Source organism: Lagopus leucura, unplaced genomic scaffold, assembly GCF_019238085.1.
Source record: "Lagopus leucura isolate 7727_CA_CO unplaced genomic scaffold, USGS_WTPT01 Super-Scaffold_100016, whole genome shotgun sequence".
Taxonomy (NCBI): Eukaryota; Metazoa; Chordata; class Aves; order Galliformes; family Phasianidae; genus Lagopus; species Lagopus leucura.
The window spans coordinates 7611795-7635239 of record NW_024962270.1 but is presented as its reverse complement, the minus strand read 5'-3'; the positions used below and the strand labels follow the sequence as shown (position 1 = coordinate 7635239).

The 23445-nt window shown below is 36.5% G+C and overlaps 1 long non-coding RNA gene across 1 annotated transcript; it reads right to left on the bottom strand.

The window, feature by feature from the left end:
- Nucleotides 1-10868: 10868 nt before the first annotated feature.
- On the bottom strand, nt 10869-23418 carry LOC122183063. Its single transcript, XR_006180077.1, has 3 exons — nt 23403-23418; nt 11373-11433; nt 10869-10891 (listed from the first exon to the last, which is right to left on the bottom strand). It is a non-coding gene; the product is annotated as an uncharacterized LOC122183063 (long non-coding RNA).
- Between the last annotated feature and the right edge of the window lie 27 nt (nt 23419-23445).

The window sequence follows — 23445 nt, the reverse complement described above, 5'->3', positions numbered from 1 at the left end:
CATCAGCAAAGGCAACAAAGTGGCCAGCACTTTTCTTTTCTTTCTATTAGCTTCACTTTATAGCCTTTATCTAGTGATACGTTTCAAGAAACAGCTTTAGTATTCTCTGTGTTCTAACTCTAGAGCTAGAAAGCTTCTGAGAATCTTCTGTTGATTCTTCAGTAATACTTTAGGAGTACATAGCTGGCATGGTACATATTAACATCTTCAGGAACACTGACGTAAAGCCCAACTCATAAAAACTAAAAGCTCATTTTTCCCCCAAAGACTGCAATGGTCTGCAATGGAGGTACTGCAACGCAGCAGTCTCTTTGATTTTGTGGAGCAAATTATGCTTAACTACAATTTTTTTTTTTTCACTCCTCAGATTCATATTGGGCATCTCTCAAGTAAATTAAGAATGCCAGAAGAAGACACATTTTCATGTAGAGCTCTGATATGAGTGAAACCTGAAGGAGAGTGCCGTGTTCCATATCACCTTCTGTTTCTTTCCATTCCACATGTAAAATATATTAAGGTCATCAGGTAATCGAAGGGCACAGAAATATCAAGCTATTAGCACAAACAACAAAAAAAAATAAATGTTAAAATTCTTCTGCATTTCCCAGCAGGTTTTGGTTGGTTTTATTATTATTATTATTTATTTATTTTTTTAACCTCCAGTTTGATAAGGAGGCATCAGACTTTAAGTGACAATATAGAAGTCAATAGGAGGTACAATCATTAGGCTGCACACAGGCTCTTGACGAGAAAATACTGCAAGTCTTTACAAGGTTGCTCTAAATCCTTGCACAACAGGGAAACATCAAAAGGTAGGTACAAGACAGAAAAGCTTACATTGTTCCATCAATGAAAACATAACAGAGACCAGGAATAAAAGCCTATACTACAACAAAAGAATCTATAGGGGATTTTATGTAGAAAAGTAGCAATTTACACTCAGATTAAGAGTTTTGCTAGACATTGGCATAAAGCCTGCTACTTTCTTTCACTGTCATAAGTCCTAAAATCATCACTGAAATGATCAATCTACTCAGAATCAATATAGACAAGTAGCTCTGTAAAAAGAGCAGCTACACCACCACCAATCAGTCACCAGCATTTTGCTCTCCACAGTTTCCTTGGCCTGTGTGGAAGACATGAATGACGAACTTGGGATAAAGATCCACACAACTGGTGATTCTGAAAACTTTTCCATTTTCTTCCCACAGGAGATCTTACCTCTCTCAGTTCCCACTAGCCATTCGCAAGGAGCCTTCTTGAACTGGAGATTTGCTACTAGCTCTTTCTTTGATCCCTCTCCTAAAAATGTTTTTTTATTACAACCATAAAGATTCTTTCAGTTTAACCTCTTGAGAAAGAAACATGTTGCAAATCTTGTAACTGTCTGGAAGGCATTAAAGGTCAGATGCTGACTCCCAGCTCTCTGGTGCATTAAAACTCAAATACATTTTTCAATTTCTGTTTCTGTTCTACCTCTCAAAACTTCCTGGCACACCATATTTGTGATTGAGGTATCAGCTTTTATTCCTTGCTATTTTTTTTTTTTTTTTTTTTTTTTTTTTTTTTGGCGGAGTATTGGTATTTTTCCTCTCATGCACAGGAAGGAATTCTCCAAGTGCAGGAAGTCATCTAAAGAAACACATCAAAATGCATCTTTAAAACTCTTGGTGTATTGAATGTGCCTGGTTTGTGGTGCTTCTCACACTGTTGTCTGTTACTGCAGTGGGGATGTACGAATTATGCTCAGAAAGTAATGCCTTGTATTTTATTGTGTTGGTCCATGACCAGAAATGGATGTTAGTAGTATAGCAGTAGTGGTTGAACCTTCCCACCAGTATTCCATTACATTTTGTTGCTGTGCAACAGATGGCAGCAGAGGGGCTGTCCAACATGGAAGTGTGTACAAACAAAGGTGTTTCACTGAATTCCTCTAAGTGGAAAAGAATGGCAGCCACCGACATTCATCAACCAATCAGTGGATATGAGCACAGTGAGGCAGGGCTGGTGTGTTTCAGCAATGTGAAAAACAAGTCATGCTCCAGCCAGTCATGCAGATTCTCACAAGCACAGCATGCAGGCTCTTGTTCATCAATGGCAAAACAGCACAGCTAAGGGCAATGACTCTGTTAAAAAAAAAAAAAAAAAATTGTTTTCTAGCTGAGAATCTGCTCTGTCAAATAGTGTTGTTTGTCTCCCTGTATCTGTATTTGTTTCCATGGAAACAAATAGGAGGCAATACTTTCAGAGCAGCCTTTGATATACTTATGTTAGACATTGATCAAATACTCACTGAAAACATTTTTGGGATTACTTTGACTTTGTTGGTTCTGAATTATGTTACATTCACAATGAGGTTATTCTCCAGTTAAAGTAGCAAGGAGCAGCTGGAGCCTCTGATTTTCTCAGACTTTTCAATGTCCTGAAATTTTCCAGACAGAAGCTAATAATCAAAGTTTTATTTTCAAAGGGGTATTAGATTAGAAAAGAGCAACTGCTCTCATATTATTAGAGCAATATCCTAGTCTTATTTAGGAGACTTTTAGTTTTGTTGCATAATGTCTCATCTTACAGAGAAACACGACCACATACAGCCAAGTACACAAACTGTGCTATAAAAGTATTTTGCTGTATTATTCATGTTATATCTACCTCACAGAATGCTTTTGAAAGATAAGGGCAAATTTCCTCTTTCTTTTCTTTTTTTTTAATGCAGAAAATACAGCCACTAAAATATCTCCTTACTGTTTATTCAAGTGAATTGAGTACTAAAGCACACTGAAGTTGCAATTCAGTTATACAGAGATTAAGTCAACTGCGTTGACTTCTGCTTCAAACATATTTCAAGATGACAAAACATGGCTAGGCCCCCACATTCAGCAAATTGCTGTGTGGATCTTCGTGCACTGTTTGCATCACCTCAGTTAAACAGTTCTCTGTTCTCATTATTAGCTTTCATAATCAGCATATTTACCATGTACATTTGTAAACCTTCCTGTATTGTCTTCTATGTGCAGCATGCCATCAAGGTTTCTATCAAGACCAGCAGAACCATCAATTTTTAGAACTGCAACTCATTCTGGAGTATTATTTGAAAGCATTATGTTTTTATGCAGCTCATAGGTAAACTAGAGAATTGAGGTTAATAGTTTCCAAATTGATCTAATCAGAAACAGGGTATCTTTTCTCTCCAAAAAGACAGTGCACAGCAACTAATATTCTCAAATAAAGGGTTACAGAAGTGTCATCAAATAGTTTCAAAAATGATCTTTTTCTCCCATTTATGTAGTCATTAGGTAAAATTTGCCTCTTGGATGGGCTAGGATAAAATATTGAAAAAAGTAGAAATTGGAAGATTTGTTAAAGAATTATAAAGCCTCTAGGTGTGAAAGCAAGAGTAAAACATTATTACTTCAAATATTATCACTTCAAATCTTACCTCTACTCCTGCTCAGTCAGTTAATGAAAAGAAATGGAATCATTCTGCACTAAGAGCTGTTAATACTTGACTTCATTTCAAACAAAAAATGGTTTGCACAGTGAGGAGACGAAAGTGAAAAGTGAATGTCATGCAATTGCAAATTATAATTCATTGGTAGCAAAGAGGTGTGAAACTGCTTAACAGTAACTACTTCATTCATGGATAAAGAATGCATTTTGCTATGTTTTGCATACATAAAAGGCAAAAACAGATCACTTGTCCCTCAAAGGACACATAGAAAATAGATACAGTCAGAACCAGAGTGATGATAATACACTTTTGTAGCCCTCACTGGTGGCCATTGTAAATTCTTTTGTTTTGAAGTCCAAACTTTTGGGTTAAGTTATTCCAAAAGCAGATAAAAGGTGAAGAAAGAAAGGAAATGGTCATAGCTAAAGATTTAATAATAAGTCATCACTAGAGAGACAGGGCATAAAATCCAAATGAACTCTCATTACTCAGAAACAAATATATATATATATATATATATATATATATATATATATAAACAATTAAATTTACACCTATAGCTTTGGAGCTACATCTGTTTCTTCTTAGTAGTGAAAATTAAGAGAATCTGTTATTAAGTAGAGAGAAGAAAAGATTGAGTATTGATATGGTACACTGGTCATCCATTTAGTAGCAATTATTCATGTATTTTAACAGCTTAAAAGTATTTTTAACCTCCAGTAGGTGAGTTCATATGGAAAACTTTTACTCTAAAATGGCTTCTGCGTAAAAAGTGCTCCACTCAGTATAGGATTTTCAAACTCTTGAAACCATCAGCTCCAAAAAAAAAAAAAAAAAGAAGATATGCTTGAACTCTCTGGTTTCATTTTGACCACTTAAAACGCTGTCAGAAAATATGAATTTCCCAGCGTGTCTCAGAGTTCCTCATGCCGAGCCAAAAGAATGACAATAAGTCACATCATCATGAAAATGGATTGGCCTCTTCTATCCGTAGGTGAAAAGGGCATTCTTGCAGGAAACACTTTTAGACACCCATTCCTTAAATGAAGATTGACTTCTGAATTCTACTTCAGCTGAATGCAAAACTGATCTGACTTTCTATTTAGCCCAGCTCACAGCAGGAAGTTGGGCCACGCAAACTCCAGCACTGAGTGTCCTGTGATTTTGATACATGGAAAAGCAATGCCAGCTTAAGAATTTGTGTTATATCTCCGTACAGTTCTGCAATCGTGCATCTGTTCCCTGCATCAGATATTTTATGAATGACACATCTATCTTTTGAAGATCGTTTCTCCATCACCGGTGCAACGATTATGCTAATCAAAACAGCACCTACACCAGCTATTTAATATCTCTCTAAGTGCAGAAACAGCATTCAGCCTGCTAATGAAGGATAAATTGAATGTTACCCAGAGGATATAATTATCCTCAGAGTAAAGGGCACAGGATTAATATTTCTGCCTTTACTCTTGCTTCTCCAAATGATTTTCTGGTAATGAGTACAGCACGTGGAAGTCTGTCTGTCCTGGATGCTCAGCAGATGCTTGCTGCCATACTGACTGGCATGCTTTTTGTGAACGCCGAGTACAGAAAGTTTAAGTAATCTAAATCCTCATGCCTTGAACAGGAGAGTCAGGCTCTCTGACTCAGAATTATGATAACCTTACGTTCATAGTATCAGATACTGAAAAACTACACATAAACAAGTTAAACATCTCAGTTACATCCCATATGCAAGTGATCCAGTTAATTCATGATAAATATATTTCCCCCTAGTGATTTTGGGGTTTGAATACCTCTTTTTAAATCTAACTGTTAATAGAATTTAATCTTTTTTTTTTTTTTTTATGAAGCTAGAAAGCAACTGTAGAATTTTCTTCCTTATCAATGCATTTTAAATGGCCAAATGAGATGCTCTATACAGGAATGCAACTAGCTCAGATGATTTACTAACCTGGAGCTAATACTCCTTTTAATGCATATTAACCAAAAATCTTCTTATGCTGTCTCCCACTGCACATCATAGTAAAAACCTGACTTTTTTTTCATTATCCCTCAGCAAAAATTTAAACAATGACAGAGTTTCACAGAACTCAGCACCTTTACAAAGATTAAATTTGCTATTTGAAATTTAAAGCCAATAGCTCTAAAGCTTCTTATATGCTGCAACCTTAAAAAAAATCCATTGAAATAAAATTCCAGTAGAAAAGTACCTCATAGTAAAAATGTTTCTTTAATAACTTCATCAGAAGACAAGCACCTAAAACAAGTTTCTTTCTAGGGAATAGAAAGTAGTTAACAATTAATCTGATTACTTAAACTTCAAATAGTGAGGGAAAACAGAATCAATTGCACACCAAGAAGCTGAGTTTGGATTCATTTTAGAAAGCAGAACAGAACTCTGATGTATTTAGATACAGAAAACGGTGTCCATGATGCCTAGCTTTATGAAGAACCTTATAAATTAGCTGAAGTCAATTTTAGCCTTTGTTAACTCTAACTTCCACCCTTGCTTGCTTTCATTACCAGTAAGGCAAAGCAAGATCAATGTTGTCCATTGTGGAATAGAAAGAAAAAAAAAAATCTATGCCATAACAGAGAAAAATGCTACATAAATAGCATAGTTAATGATGTCACTGTGCACAACATTTTTCTACCAGGTCAGTGATGGAATGGGTTAATCTAACTTTTAAGATTGGATCAGTGCTGACAGGTATTGCCTCTGCTGTCCTGCCTGTGGTGGAGATGTGAGGAGGAGAACTGTTAACAGGTAATTGGGAAGGATAAGGCCAAGCTATTAGAATACCTGAGAAATAAGAGAAGAGAAATCAGTGCTCAGGAAAGCAACTGTTTTTTGGTTTTTTTTTTTTCCCTTTGTTGTTCACTTTATCATGAACCTGTGCTTTATGATTCAATTAGCTTTGTTAGGCTTTTTGTTACAATTTTTTCTACTTTCCAGGGATATTCTCCACTTTTCTGCCTGAGAACTACAGTTCTGAAACTTTACAAGTCAGCAAAAGTACATTCCTAGTTGTTTTAATGAAACTGTAAAAAAGCTCCCATTGATCAGCTGCTTGTCTTGACATGATTCTTTGCAATGTGCTTTTGAAGTGTCCTACAGAACAAGGAAATTTGAAAGTATGAAAATACTTTTGCTAGAATTGAATATAGACTACATCATTTTTATGTATTATTAGTATTTGGTCTGCATGTTTTATACTAAAACATATCATGTTACATTCAAACCCTGTATCCTAAAGCTTTTCCTGTTCTTTTCCTACTGCTGCCCAGTTATTTAAGAGAGTACTTAGATCTTTCAGTCTCAGACCATTGCTGTGCAAACTGCAACCTCAATTTATAACCTCAACTATTACAAAATTAGCTTTGCTTACTTTCATACATTTTTTGTTTTAGTAAAGTGCTAAAAATCTTGAAATATTTTTAAAACGTCCATTGTCCATTCATATTGATCTCAGAAATGAAGTATTGGCATTACAATGGTTTATACCAACCATCACTACCACCCCTGCACTGTGATATCATTTGCTATATACATCTAATTTGCTGTAGGCACAGTTAATGGCTGTAGAAATGAGCAGCCCTCTCAAATTCCGGGTTCCCCACTGCTCTGAGCACAGCAGCAAGCAGACTATCGTGGTCTAAGAAATCAGGATTCCCCTTGCCCTCCTGACTGATTCTGAAATACTTGACAAGCTCTGAAGCACTTCAAAGTGGTCAATGCAAAGCATCCAAATGCTGCCATAAGCTTTGCAAGAACAGAATGCTAACATGGTTTTTTAGTATCCTGAAGCAGTATGACTTGTTGCTGTGTGGAAAACTGGAATTGATGTGTTTTTGATCAATAACAAGAGTTCCCATGTTGTGGTGATGTTTTTCTTGTGACTTCTAATCTATACACAAGTAAAAAAAATGAAACATTAGTAGACATTGATAGGTGAACATGTTAATGACATGGAAGTTATCCCTTCCTCGTTTCTACAAATCACAGATCTGAGTTCCTAAAGTGCAAAGAATAACAAAACAGGTTAAAAGTGTATCTTCTAATAGAGAAACTGAGTTTAAGAAACCTAGCTTATGGTCAACTGCTCATTAATATGAACTTCGGAAGAGAAACCTTATTTCTTTCATTGTTTCAGCTGTGATAAGAAAATTGGGATATTCTCACCTGCAAAACTGCATTCAGGCAACTTTTTGCAAAAGAACTTTTGGAAAAAAGAAAATCTCCTGTGGCTTTGAAGTCACAGCTTTCATTTTGTAACACCTCAAACTAAATGTAATGCCTCATACTAAAATACCAAAACCCCTTTTATTCCCCCCCATGGTGCTACTAATTTATATTGCCCTGAAAAATTGTCTGATTTAGACTGAAAATAAGTGGAAGAGTATAAACTAGTTTCTTTCATGTGATGGGAGCTGAAATTTCTGCCAACTAAAACAAGCATAAATTCAGGAAATGTCAGTGAGTAGATAAGAAGGGACAAAGTGTCAAAAAGAAAGACAAAAAAGCTCTATCAGTAAAATATTCCACACAGACATCAGAAGTTTAACAGACTTTAGAAGCAGTGCAGATAGATTTCTCCCTTATTTGGAGTATCTGTTTTCAGGGATGTATCCAAGTAAGGTGAACAATAGCAGCTCTGTTGGGTTATATTGAAGTAGCTTTTCTTGTTGCTTTTGGCTATTTTTTGTTAATGTGAATTCACATCAACACTGTACAGACAGAACTTTAAGGTTATTCTTATTCCATATTGTCATTTTTAAATAAAATTCATTTGTAGTTCATGTTTATGCTAAACTATATTAAAATTTTCAAAAGCCCTTTAAGTGTTTACTCACAGACCAAAGATTCCATGTGTTTTCCTTTGTAAAAACTATTGTGCAGTATTCAGTTTAAGCTGAATGTTTTTTAAATAATATAATCTGTCCCAAAATATTAGTATTTATTAAATTGAGTCAATTTCTTCCTTATTAAATCATTTTTCTCCTATGCTTTCTTCCTTGATTTATGATTCATATCTTCCAGTCTTGGAAGTCTGATTCAAACTCCATGAAATTCACTGGAGTTTAAGTTGTGAGAAATACAAGCAAGACTGTTTTTCTACTGTGTTCCAGCTGTGTACTTCTCATGCTTATTTTCTCCTCAGGTCTGAGCGTTTAATAGGATTTCTGTCTATTTGCCATGCTGCTTTTTCTGGCATTTCTTATTTCCTTTCCTGGCTCCTGATCAGACTCCAAACCACCAACCATTTAACACCTTCTAAACAAATAATTACATTTACAAGGGTCCAGAACTCCTGTGTACTGAGATTCATTTTATTCAATCTGAGTTTCTGCAAGGTGAGGAAAGAAATATCTTTCTTGAAAATCAATTAGAAGAAAAAGCACACTGCCAATAACTGTTTTGCACCTTCAGAACTATGTATCAAAATAGCTGCTTTAGTATGCTTAAACATCAGTCAGGCTCATCTGCATCTATTCTTGTTCTACTATCCCTAAAAATGCTTTGTTTGCCAGTATTACTTCAGGTACCATGAAAGTGGCTGGATCAGTAACATAAATCAGCTTCCCAGATACCTGCATGTGTTCATTCTAATTGTTGTTTGTTCTTTGGGGTTGTTTTTTTGTTTGTTTGTTTGGGTTTTTTTTTTGTTTGTTTGTTTTTGATCATTCCTCTTCCTCCACTCTCCACTGCCTATGGTAGTTCATTGAGTTAGAGCGTGCTTTGGACACTGTTTATGTCCCTCTTTTGGATTTCAGAAGTTTCCAGAAAACTACTGGCATTAACTACTAATGACTCCAAAGGTAGGCATTAGAATTCCATTCTAATGGAATGGAATTTCTTGTCGTTTATTCTCTCTGCATTTGAAATCACATCTGACATTTCCTTTTGCAAATCTGCAAGAGCGTGAGAGCAGAAATGAACAGAATGTGAAAAAATGCAAGACACTGAACTCTCAGGAAAAAAAACAACAATAAAACAGAAGTGATTGCTGACTGCCATTAGTGAACAAATAGCATTTTCATTAAAACTATTTTTAATTAATATGTAAAATGTTATTGGAAAGCAGTCCTTGACCACCAGTATTTCTAACATTTAACTGTTTGACAAGATATTTGTAATGAATTACTCTGTAAAATTATTAATTCAGTGCCCAAAGGAAAACCACTGTGACAAAATACAACAGAAGACCATACCTCACAAATCAGAAAAAGGTGAAAGGTGTGGCCCCTACATGAACACTGTAACATCAAAATCATCAAAGCTTTGAAGACTCTTCTCCAGAGATGTAGAAGTCAATAGAAGCATAAAGTTAAATCTGAGGAGAAATACCTAACCTCTAATCTACCATCACTCCTATCTGCAGATTGCCCTTTCAATCAAATGCTTTCAGAAATAAATTCACAATGACACGTCTTCTGTTCCAGATCCTCAACTCTGATTAAGGTTTTACATGTGACTTCAATTTGAAAGGAAAAACAAACAAAAAATATAACGGTGCTCTGAAGCTACAATAAACTACCAATATTTGGCTAAATATAAATACATAATATATTAGGAAGAGAGAGAGCTTATCCAGTAAAATCCAAGTATGGAATGAAATCATCAAATTAGATGCTTTGTATTTAAGCATTGAACCAAGGCACAGACTCCAAACTTTTTACTTTACACGATGCTAGTAATTCCATGGAAGCTGTCATACATCTGCTACTAACTGATTCTAGAAAGGTAAATGTTCCTTGCTTTGAGCATTTTGGGAAGCTACACAGCAGAAATGTTTGACAAGACTGAAGATTAACCGCTCACAAAGTTATGCCACTGAAGCACATGGGACTACGTTATGAGTAAATTTTCAAGGGAAAAAATAGATGCTGAAAACATGTTGATATATTACATTTTATCATGTGTTCAAGCAGATTTTTTAAAAATAGGAAGTTCCTGTCTTAAATCCTACAACTACACTGAATTTTTTTATTTGCATAGATAAACTAATTCTGGTTTGCTGAAGTCAGGCTGCTTCTACCAAATGCCATAGCTGAAAGCCTTTAAATAGATTTTATAGCCTTTAACAAGCCCTGCAGGCCTCACGGCTCAGTCAATAAGGATGGGATCTATGATGATATATAGCGAGTTACAGAGCCTAGGCTAGGAAAATTACATTTCGAAATCAGATCTTGCCAGTAGATTCCTACAATTGATTATTGTTTAACTTTGTTATCTCCCTATATATATATAGAAATGATACCTTACTGGCTACACTCAGGAGTTAATATTACCTTCAGAAGTGCAATTTCAAGGTGGCTTTGAAAGATGTGGGGTTTTCACTGTCAAAACATTTTTGAAACATTCAGCAGTGAAGAAATTCCAAAACCTCTTCCGTGGGAATTTATTGAGCGGTTTAATACTCCTATTACTGCAATCTGCATGGTGTTGGAAGAAATAATAGAGTTGGAAAAATAAGAATATCAGGTCTGCACTGGTCTGTTTGTGATTGGAACACAATGCTCATTTTCTTGTTGTAGGATCTTACATGAAAGCCACAGGGGCACTGGGCAGCTATTAAACCCTCTGTGCATTGCATGCTCACATCTGGCAAGTGAATTTCAAGGTGCAAAGCACAAAGCCACTCACTTGTATAGCCCAAAGCAGCACCTCTTTACTCAGTTACTCTAGGTTTTGTAAGATCTCTTTCATGGAATATAACAAGCAGTAGGTACATCAGATACAACATAGCTTAGGAACATATCTCCTGACTTTTGAATATCAAAACCTGTATTGTTTTTGTTTTGTCATTTTTTCTCTAATTCATACAGACACAGCACATTCTGAAGCACATTTCTTGAAGTCCATGATTTCAAAGGAGATAAAAATGTTCTTTTAGGGTTATTCATTCTTACTGACCTTGTTTCTTCATACAAAGTGAGTCACGCCATTCCTTCTCCTAACCTGATGCTGGGAAGATCTGAACATTCAAAACAAAGCAATTGTAAGATGGTATTTGTTTATAAATTAATTGAAAAATTAAGAAATAAATGTCAATTTCAATGTCTGGAAACTATCATTTGCTACAACCACCCTTCAAAATGATCTGCTAAAATAAACATATGGCTTCGCTAATCCACTGGCATAACTCCTCTGCAGAGAGCAGCTCTCTATCAGTGATGCTAAAGTAATTTTCAAACCTCTGTACAATTATTAAGTACACAATAGCTATTGCCATTACCCACAGCTCTCCACTACAACTTTAGGATACTCTGAATACAAATACACTGAATGAAACAGGATACTTGAATTTTAAGATCCCTCAAAGAAAGGGACTATATGAATGCAAAACATTGTTATTAAACAGTAGCAACTGGGTTGCAGATCATTTACCTAGTCAGTCACTAATCCTGGAGAAATCCCCTGTGCTGAACTTCTCATTACAAGTACAATACAAAAGCAAAGGATAAATCCTGTAGCTATATTGACTTTTTAGTGAATGGTAATGCTGGTGTTTTATTGGATGCTATGATTACAGTGTCATTACTCAGTCCATTCTCAAGGTAATACAAGTAATAGACAGCAAATGAGGGAAAGAAACATCTCATAAGTTTCAATTCCAAACATGACAAACATTTTTAGCCCCCACGTTTCAAGAAAAGCGACTCAAGAAGAGATTCTCTCACCAAGAAGAGATTTCATCTCAATAGTTGTTCCCTGTTAGGAAAGCAAAACCCTCAAAGGAGATCTAGGAACACGCTAGCATAATCTTATAACTTTCTTGCCTATATTTAAAAATGATGAAGGAAGAACTTTACACCTGCTAATTCTCACTTGCATAAAAAGGAGTTCACTTTCAAGCCGTTCTGTGTGTTAGTGACAGCAAGATCTTCTGAATTGGTTCAACCTTTTAATAAAGGTTTTGACAGGACCTTTTTTAGAGCCTCTGTCATTGACAGCTGGGAATTTTTTTCCTGGCAATTTGCTTGACCTAAATACAGTTCAACTGAGAAATCATGTTTTTTTCCCTAATAAGAGTCACAGAATCACAGAATTGTAGGGGTTGGAAGGGACCTCCAGAGATCATCGAGTCCAACCCCCCTGCCAAAGCAGGTTCCCTACAGCAGGTCGCACAGGTAGGCATCCAGGCAGGTCTTGAACATCTCCAGAGAAGGAGACTCCACCACCTCCCTGGGCAGCCTGTTCCAGTGCTCCGTCACCTCACTGTAAAGAAGTTCTTGCGCATGTTTGTGCGGAACTTCCTATGCTGCAGTTTCCAGCCGTTTCCCCTTGTCCTGTCTCCACTCACCACTGAAAAGAGTCCGGCCTCGCCATTCTGCCCCCCACACCTCAGATATTTATAGACCTGGATCAGGTCCCCTCTCAGCCTTCTTTTCTCAAGGCTGAACAGACCCAGTTCACTCAGCCTTTCCTCATAGGAGAGATGCTCCAGGCCCTTCACCATCTTCGTGGCCCTCCGCTGGACTCTTTCCAAGAGATCCCTGTCTTTTTTGTACTGGGGAGCCCAGAACTGGACGCATTTGGAGTCCCTCCCATGCATTTAAAAAAAAAAAAAAAAAAAAAAAAAAAAGTTTAGCATTGAGAAAAGTCCAGGCAGGCTTAGAAAAAAGTTCACATGGAGTTGGTCATTGTGCTTACTGCACACATGCACAGGGTAACTTCCCATGTAAAAAGCAGAAAAAGGCAATAAAATCCAGAAATTACTCAGCTGCATGCATAGAAGTATATAACTTGTATTATTAAATCCTTGTTTCTAGCCAAAGTAGCTAAGGCACACGCAAAGATTTGTACTGCAATTTAAAAATATTTCAGTAGAGGCAGTTTTCTGAAGGAACATCACATCCAGGGAAAATCTTGGTGCAATTGTATTGAGCAATTTCAAGGATTACTTTTAGCGTAACTAAGTAAGTGTGTAATTTGTGCTAGGCATCAAAGAATAGCCACATTAATCCCAATAAACTTTATTACTTCTCAAATTTGACTGACAAATGAAGCTTCCATTATTTAAAGCCTACACAAAATTCAATGGCATTAGATTATAGAATATGATACTTTATTACGAGCTTGTTGACTATAATAATTGCTGCATTTTCTGCTGAGAATTATGTTTTTTCAAGATTGTTCTCAGGAGCCCCACTGACAGTGTTTCAAGGCCAGCAATGTCAACAGTGACAGGATACAGTAAGTTTCAATTTAATGTATTCCTTTTGTTAACTCCCTTGGTACTTTATGCTTGAACAGATATGACAGATCTTCTGGCAACATTTATGTGAATAGAAGATAGATTAAATAATATGTAACATTTCAAACCTCCTTGGGTCAGTTTCCATGGAGACCAAAGAAATCTACTAGAAATTAAAACACAGGATCCAAATTTATGGGATGGAAATATTTGACATAATATTTTGAATTCCTACCTCCTGAAACAAGATTTCATCTGCTTGGTTAATTGGGGCAATGTGCATTCCATATACATGACTTTGTGAAGAATTAAGGAGGCAAAATAAGCATTTTTTAAAAGGAATAGGACATTTTTTAATACATGATACATCTAGATACATACCTGATACATCTAGAAAGATTAAATTCTCTGAACAACAAGCAAATAATCAGGCTTAACATATGGACTTCTGCTGGAAACCAGAAACAATGAGATCCAGCTTTCACAGGCAGCTCAGCTGACATGGAATAGGAGCACCATCGCATAGCTGCACAGTCTGCAGCTGAGGCATTAGTCGTGGCAGCTCTCCATTGGTGGGCCTTATCTACTGGATATATTTAGATGTGTAACATCCTTCTTTTGGGCCTTTATTTGCTCTGGACACTTTGCCCTGTGTTAGGTGCAAAATCCTCAGTAGGGCAGGGCAAAACTGTTTCACTTATATACTGCACCAATTTCAATCAGGATCCCCTGAAAGCCCAGAAACAATGCCCTAAAAAAATGAAAGGAAGGAGAGGAAAAAAAGGCATTGTCTGACACTCATGAAATAGTGGTATTAACTACTGAGATGAATACACTTTTAGACACAGTGTTCTTTGTTTAGAATTGATGAATGCGTGATTAGACTGCTGTGCAGCAAATTGCCTTAGAGTGGGAAATAGCTCCCAGGAGCAGATTTCCCAACTTGTTGGCCAGCTTCTAAAAATGCAAATATCTAGAGTAATCTCTCACATTCAGTCCACATTTGTGTTACTTGAAGTCATATGTAGCTATCAAAAATTGCACATCACCAGTAGTGGAGCTGCTTATATCAATATTTAAATACTTTCAAACCATTTTAAGTAACAAATACAGGATTGTCCAAAAGATATGTGAGGAAAATAACAAGAAAAAAAATGAAGGAATAAAGTGTTTCTTCTACCATTAATTGTTTACTTTGGGGGCACAAAATGTACCTTCTACTTTTTTATCATGATAAATTGTTATAATAGCTGGTCCACATTGTAATCATCAGCATTTGGAATTATGGTCAAGAGATTAAATAAAGGAAAACTGATAATCCTAATTACAGCCATTTGTTTCATTTTTGAGAGATTCCAGCAAGAAAAAAAAAAAGAAAAAAGCTAGCTAACTATAAAGACAGATGGCAAAGAGACCTTTTAAAGGTTAACATTATAAAAATCTTAGCTCTGAATTATCTAAGTGGATCAGACACATGTACTTTATCTGAGAGAATTAAAAAATATAAATAAAAGCACTTGATATTTGGAACAAAATAATGAACTACACTGCTAAAATAAAGCAAACAGCACTAGTAGCTGGAGATAAGAGATCACTCAGTTTGGCTTCTAATTAAATTTCAGGCCAATTCAGAACGTGGATATGAGCATAGGAACCATTTTACGGCAATATAACATTGATATAATCTCTATTTGGTTAACTAGGAATAAATTATGTTTGGCTCTTTCACCTTCTGCAAGTCACTTTTTGGATTATAAAAGCTTGAGCTCAATTGAAGAGTTCTAGATCAAAGCAACTAGCATGCGGCCTCCTCCACCCAGAACTCAGTTCTTTTCTCTTCTTGTGTCTATGTAGACTATCACTCTTCTTCACATATCTTTTTAAAAATTGTGCTTTCTTCAGATCAGATCAGAATGTTAGAAATCTTGAATTTAAGTGGGTTTTGGATTATATACCACCCGTAATGCATTCAATAATCTTAGGACACTGCCAGAAAAAAATAAACATCACTACTATTGCATACTCAACTAAATATATTTTATTTAAAATCACATGCACTAAGTTAAAATATCTTCTGAGATGTAGCCAAAAGAAGAAAAAAATATTAATTTCTGAGTATAATCTTAAGATTTTAGAAAATTCAGAGCCTTCATGCTATGTTTATATCGTATTTTCAAACAACTGCTCTCTCACTGAAGAGTCTGGCTACAGATAACATTAGAGATTTTGTGTTTTTAATAGACCAGTTCTCCATAAAAAGTGCTGCTTTGTTGCAGTTGAAAGATGCTGCAGAAATATGTTTTTGTAAATATGATACAGAAATAAAGTGCATTAGTTTCAAATGTACTGAGCTTGAATTTTCTTACAGTGCACAAACCACTGTTCCCAAGTCATCTGGTAAGGAAATTTCTATCGCATAAAACAAACAACACTTTCTCCTTGTCTGGGGTCAAAATTTATGTTAAAACGTCAGTGTTTCCTACAAATATTAAACTGATAGTCAACCAACACTTCTCAAAGTGAAATCCAAACCAGTTCCATTTATACTGGCAGTCTCATAGGAAATTTCATTGCTTTATGCATAAGAGACTTGAAGCTGTATGCTTTTCCTTGTACTACTACTAAAGAAGCTGTTCTTATCCTTACTCTCTGCCATCAATAGAGCATGACATTACTGGATATTAATCCACTGCATATGTTTTCCAGATAGTGAACAAATAGAAGACCCTTTCCCAGCAGATCTCTTTATGATTTTGTTGCACCCTCAAAAGAGAGCAGAGAGCTGATTCATGCTGCTGAAAGCCTTCCATTCCAAAACTACGTGTCATCCTTAAGAGGATAACATATTTTCTTTGCTCTGAGAGACAGAAATATTTTCCTAGATGAGTGATGCAAAACTAATACGAACACCATTTTTCTTCAAAACCTTTATAAATATCTTGCTTTTGATGATGATATATAATTAATGTACCTTTTTGCCATTAAAGAAAAAGAAAGAAAAGCAAATAAATGAACCAGAGGGTACAATACAGTAGCAAAGATGGCAAGGGCTGAATACCCAGATAACAAAAGCAGGAGCTAGAGTTGAGCTGTTCATGAAGTTACTGGACAGTCTGTGATGTCACCTTGCCTGGTCATTTGCATTTCATTTGGTTTGGTTTTATGTCTGCAGTGGAAAGATAGAGTCTTCAGAAGTTACTGACAAATTGTAATGATTTTCTGGGTTTTTGTTTTGTCATACACTAAAGAATTCACATGGGAAATAGGGACAGAATTTTGTGTTTGATAGCATCAAACAGAAAGCAATAATGGAGATTCTGGAGGAGGAAATCATATTGTACAAGTTAAGTATCTTGTCTTGTCACGACCCTTTTAAAATGCTCTTCGAAGAGTTGGAAGGCGTCAAGACCAGGATCAGAGCAAGGACAAAAAGATACATACCTTTTCCACAAGATGCAAGGAATACATTTTCTGAGATTTATGAGTTGAGATCATGTGTTCATATGCCTTAAGGAGGGAGTAGAAGTTGGAGAATTAAATCACGTTGTCTCCTTGCAATAGACAGCCAAAGGTTCAGGCAAGTAGCAACACAGCACATAGACTATTTTATATCTGTCCTATACCTCTTTTGGTCCCATTTGTCTCTTTTAGTTCCATTTCATGTTCCTCCTCTTTGAAATACACCATTTCCATAGTAACCAGTGTCATCAGTTCAGGCAACAATAGGCTACCCTGTGACAAGAGTACTAAGAAGTCAGTTTGTTGAATGGATTTTAAGTACATAAAGTGTCTTGTGAACTTAGCATGAAGCTAAGATGAGAAGCATTATAACGATATTTCTCACATTTGTGAAGAATTTTAATATTTAAAAAGTAACAATGTAAAAACTCAATAATACTGCATATCATTCAAGAAGGTTTTGGAAACTGTGAACATCCTGCAAGGGTTTTAAAATAAACTAAGAATCAAAGAAAATAATCAAGGATGTAAGGTAATCCTTAGTGAAGACAAACACTGAAGAAAAATTATGAATGTTTTTAGCTCATTAATAATTGCTCCTTCCTCTTGCAAAGTTTTGAAACCACCCTAGATTTGTCTGTTTCTAGAACCACATATGTAGAAAACAAATAATCCTCTAATCTGAATACACTTGAATGCAAAGCAAGGGAAATTATTTTGCCTTTTTTTTTTTTTTATGATGAGCCCCAGTACCACTTAATCAAGTATTCTATATGACTTCAATATTAAAAAAATTAGTGCAAAAAGAAAACATTTAGTGGGATAATGCTATGTATTATTGTTCTGTAGGTATTAAAATAACTCCTGAAAGTAAGATAGTTCTACACATGCATAGGAGTCCTGAAATAACAAGTTTCAGAGTATGTTGAATAGTACCATGTAGTTACAACACACAGAATTCTTCTTACCACTCATTTTTCTTTACCACCAGAAATTACAGGCATTTATTCATCTATATGGCCAAAGGATCTTCAGTATACAACAAAACATTGATATGCACTACACCACATGGTGAGAGAGAATGTTTTAGCACTGTGGCTTTCTAGTGAACAACCAGTGAAAGGTTCCTGTTGTGCACATGATTTTATTTTGCTTCCATCCCTCCTGTTTTCTCCTTTCCACCCACTGCCATCTGCACCTGAATTTAAAATACCATAGTTCTGTCTGTTCTAGGGGTTTATATTTAGATAGCATCATCTAAATATGAAGGCAAAGGCATTTCAGTTGCGCTCTGTCACCACTATTACTGGTACTAACCTCTGAGAATAGTTTCTGGAAATGCCAAGTAATAATAGGGATGCTAAAGGAAATACCAGAGCCTCTTTCCTTACACATGCAATTGTGTATACTTGCAAAGATTTCATAGATCTTAGAATATTTTTGAGGCATAGGGAATAATATTCCAGTACAGTTTTATGTGCGAAGAACCTAAAGTGCAATCACAGCTCACAATGCTCCAGAACATTCTGCAACTAAGGGACAGAACAGGGAATTGTTACCATGAAAGCAGATTGTTTGCTACAAGTGCTCTACCATCGCTGTTGCAATAACAAACGTCTTACAGTAAATACCACCATAAGATGCTAAAGACTGAATGCTTGTTTTTACAAAGTGATTCATAAGTCTGTGCTAGAATTCTCAGCATGAACATTTTAATGACTCATTCGTGCACTAAGAGTAGTCTGGTGAAAACTATATTGAGTTTGGAGAGCTTAGAGTGATTTCAGATCAGCTACTGAGACACCGTTGTATGCTATGAGTACTTGCTGATTTTAATTACATGCATCTGAGTCAGGTTTAAATCTGCACTGTATATCCCTCAAAACTGAAAATCCCTTTGAAGTGTACAGACTCCTTTTCAGGCCCTCTGGGCATAGAAGATTAATTAGATTAATAAATTTAAATTCTTATGTTCAGTCATCTTCATCCTTTGGCTTCTAGTGAACTTTTCAGACGTTAAAATGTGTTTGTCTCTTGAACCACCTAAAATACAAGTTTTAGTCCTCCAAACTGCATGACCATTTCCACCTACAGTGCCAAGACTTCATGGGATGCACAGCTTTTTTTTTGTTGTCTAAATCATGCCTTCTGAAGTTTTGTTCTGGATAGCCTGAATACATTTGATTACACTAAAACCAGCATTGTATCAGTTGCTAGTCTTGGCAAAATCAGTGATCTACATCTTTCTTTCCTCAGCCATACAAGGCAATTAAATCTGTATTGCTCAGAGAGTGAGCTATGGACAACCTTGTGCAAAATGCAGGAAAAGAGAGGGAAATACTGTCTTGCTTAATACCTTGAGTACTCAGTACAGATTACTACTCTACTCTGCCCTGGTGAGGCCTCATCTGGAGTACTGGGTCCAGTTCTGGGCTCCCCAGTACAAAAACGACAGGGATCTCTTAGAAAGAGTCCAGCGGAGGGCCACGAAGATGGTGAGGGGCCTGGAGCAGCTCTCCTATGAGGAAAGGCTGAGTGAACTGGGTCTGCTCAGCCTTGAGAAAAGAAGACTGAGAGGGGACCTGATCTCTAAGGTGTAGGGGGCAGAATGGTGAGGCCAGACTGTTTTCAGTGGTGAGTGGAGACAGGACAAGTGGAAACGGCTGGAAACTGCAGCATAGGAAGTTCCGCACAAACATGCGCAAGAACTTCTTTACAGTGAGGTGACGGAGCACTGGAACAGGCTGCCCAGGGAGGTGGTGGAGTCTCCTTCTCTGGAGATGTTCAAGACCTGCCTGGATGCCTACCTGTGTGACCTGCTGTAGGGAACGTGCTTTGGCAGGGGGGTTGGACTCGATGATCTCTGGAGGTCCCTTCCAACCCCTACAATTCTGTGCTTCTGTGATTAGAAGAGCTGTATTCTAGATCCCCTTCAAGTATTTATTTCCGTAAAAATAAAATAAAACTTCTGGAAGTGTCTAAATTCAAGAGGTGAAACTGTAACATAAATCTAAGAAGCTGTAGGCAATAAAATATAAAAGGTTAAGTGGTGCTTATAAAGTTTAAAGCAATATATTTACCAGCATTAATCATTTTAATCCGCACACAGGCAATACCAAATAAGTCTGATTTATACACTTGGCAAGATGATGGGCCTCTAATTAGAGAGAAGTCCTATTACTACAGAGCCACTAGAACTCTTTGGAATCATTTCTGATAACCTCAATACAGCTGCTCCGCTCACAAGCAAAATCACTTCTGACAAGTTCTTGGCAATAGCAGGCAAAGTATTTGCAGGTAGAGCAGATAGGCAGATACAGAAAGAAGAGCTGAACTCACCCATGTGCTGAAGGAACTCTCTGGGTACAAAACACACCTACTCAGGATACAACCTACATCAGAAATGCTGTCTTTTCAGTGACTGGCCCTTATACTAGCCCAGGGGGCGGACTTAACCCTGGGTCCATCCCTTCTAGTCACATAGGAAACACAGGTGCAAGCAGTTTGCCTGTGCTCCCTAGCCAGACACACACCTTCACCAGGTGCTCAATCACCAGTTTCACCAGTTCAAGCCCCAGCCTAATAGATCCCCCACAACAGCCCAGCTACTTCTACTGAAATAGGATATTAAGAGCATTTTGGAAGAGGGCATCTAAATTCAGTTACCTTGTGGAATGATTAGCTTTCCTAAGAACTCATTATGTCTCCTCTTTTATATCTCAGCTGATTGTATGTCAAGCCACAAGTAAGCTAAGGTAATGATGTTATCATATCTGAATTAAATAGAGGAGTTATTTATGTCTGTGTACTATTAATATACTTAAATGAGAAATGTAGGCTGTATTTGCCAGACCAATGATAGCTTTTGTTTCAGTGAGGATTTCTGTTCTAATTGTATGCATTAAGACCCTGTATGCACAAAGAATACTTAACACTGCAAAAATAGAAATTATCTGGAAAGAAATATACTCTCCTAAAACTGAATTACTTGCATGTAATAATGAAGAAATTGGCTCACTATACAATGACTGCAGTGTTTCCAAAAATTAAACCTACAGATGAGCACATTCAGTATCCCCCTGTAGCATTCTCATACAAATGCCAGTGCTTTAACTTGGAAAGATACCTTTGGGTACCAGGGTAGCAATGGAAATACTTCATAGTTGAGTCTACAGATGTTTTCTTGCTTTCAAATTCACACAAGTAATGAACGTTATGCAATGTTCTTCTTGCAGTTCATTTACAATGGAAATTTTTGCTTCCATTATTTGCTTAATTCACAAGTAAGAAAAGCTTTGATAATCTGGTAATGACAGCATGGTACACAACAGTTCAGTACAGCATGATATTAATATCTTAGTACTATGATCTTCATTATGCAGTGGGGTTTTGACAGCTAACTCATGATCTGACTTGTTTTCCATCTTTTTGATAGTCACAACTGGAAATTGTCATTTTGGAAGACGTACAGATCTCTGCAGCATCTCCTCAGTTAGGGTACTGACCTATCATTTGTGCTCCAAGGAGCTGCTGTAATATAAATACTCCACAGTTTGTTCAGTCTGGGAGAAGACCTGTCCAAATGCTCACGTGTAGTTGTTGCATTTAAGCAGGACTGTGGTGCTTTGAGCTGGCAATCCAAGCATCATCTTTTAGAAAAAAAACACTGTATGGTATATTCAGCAATCTCCCCTGCAGCATCATTAAAGAAGTATTGTAGCATAACGAGGAGACTAAAATACATTGTTTGGTGAATGAGAACTCCAACTGCTTTCTGCAGTTAACGCTATTTTTACTTATTTTGCTACTGCAATGTCAGAATTCCTCACGGTCTTATACATTCTCTTAACACATCCATGTCTGTCTTTACATTTTGAGCAGGATCTGACTTACAGAGATTCAAGCCTGAAGAATCAATCATCTCAGAGACGTTTACTGTCTTATCGCTGTCTCAAAGCACTGCCTAACTATCCAGCAGCACATCATTATCATTATCATTCAGTAATTAATTTTTATTAGTGCTCCACATTTCAGACTTCTTCCCTTAAAAAAATCTGACAAGTAGAAGCAAGTGAAACAATTCTTTTTGTGACTTGTTGCTATTCAATATGTTAAACAAGATGGGGATGTAACAGTACTTAAAAGATTTTGCTCAGAATTCCCAATATGAATATTTTTATCTTTGTCTTTTATGAAATGCTAACAAATCAACACAGAAGAGTCTGAGGAGATACATCTTTTGTAGATTGGCTGATACAAACCAACACAACCAACACTGAAATTATTTGGCAAAAGAAGCAGTTTTATGTGTTTAGCTGAGAACAAAGGTTCTTTATTCTTTTCTTTTTCAGAAATACTGTAAATCAGCTGTAGTCATGAGAGGTTCTTTTTTTTTTTTTTTTTAATACTTTAAGCCAAGGTACAAAAAAAAAAAGCAGAAAACTGATGTATGGTATTAATATGCCTTTGAACTAAGCTGTTCCCTACTGAGACAAGAAGACAGTAACACTGAAAGAGAAGGAGACAGAATGATATTTCTACTTTGGGAAACCCAGCTGAGATTCTGCTAAACAAAAGGCGAAGAAAAGGATTTTTGAGAGAATTCCATGCTTGTGAATAGCCTGACAGCTAAATTATTAGGTCAGTTCTATCAACCTGCCCATTACAATTCTAATTCATATTTCCTGCAGAACATAGTGCAGAGAAAGAGAAAGCAATCAGTTATTCTCACTGGTGCTAGACTCTGCTGGCCTTTTCATTAATTGTTTCTCAAGACTAGGCATGTCACTGCTGCAGTTAGGGTCAAACAGATAGCAAAATAAGCATAGAATTGGGATGGAAAACCCTTTTTATTTGTTTTCTGTTCATTTAGTTTTGGCAGCTTTAGTGAGATGAAAGCAGCTAAAAAGAACAAACATGCATAGCTGACAGCCTATGAATGAATGCTGCAAGACAAATTGAAAATAACTTTGGTGCAATGACGTGCTTATTAGTGAAGCTCTGTAGCATTTTCTTGTTTAAAAGTACCTACAAGTGGCTCCAAAAGTAATGCCTCCTACTTATTTCCATGGAAAATACAACAGATACAAAGAGAACAATAACTCTAATAACAATAATAAATTTGATAGAGCAAATTCTCAGAACAAAACACTGTTTTTTAGCAGTCACCACCATCAATTGTGCATGTTCACCAGCGATGAACAAGAGCCTGCATGCCACAAATAACAATTTGTGCCAGCAGAGGTAACCCACTGCTGCTGTCACCACTGCTAAAACGCAGCACCCACCTCTTCACTGTGCTCACATCCACTGTTTGGTCTCCAAAAATGT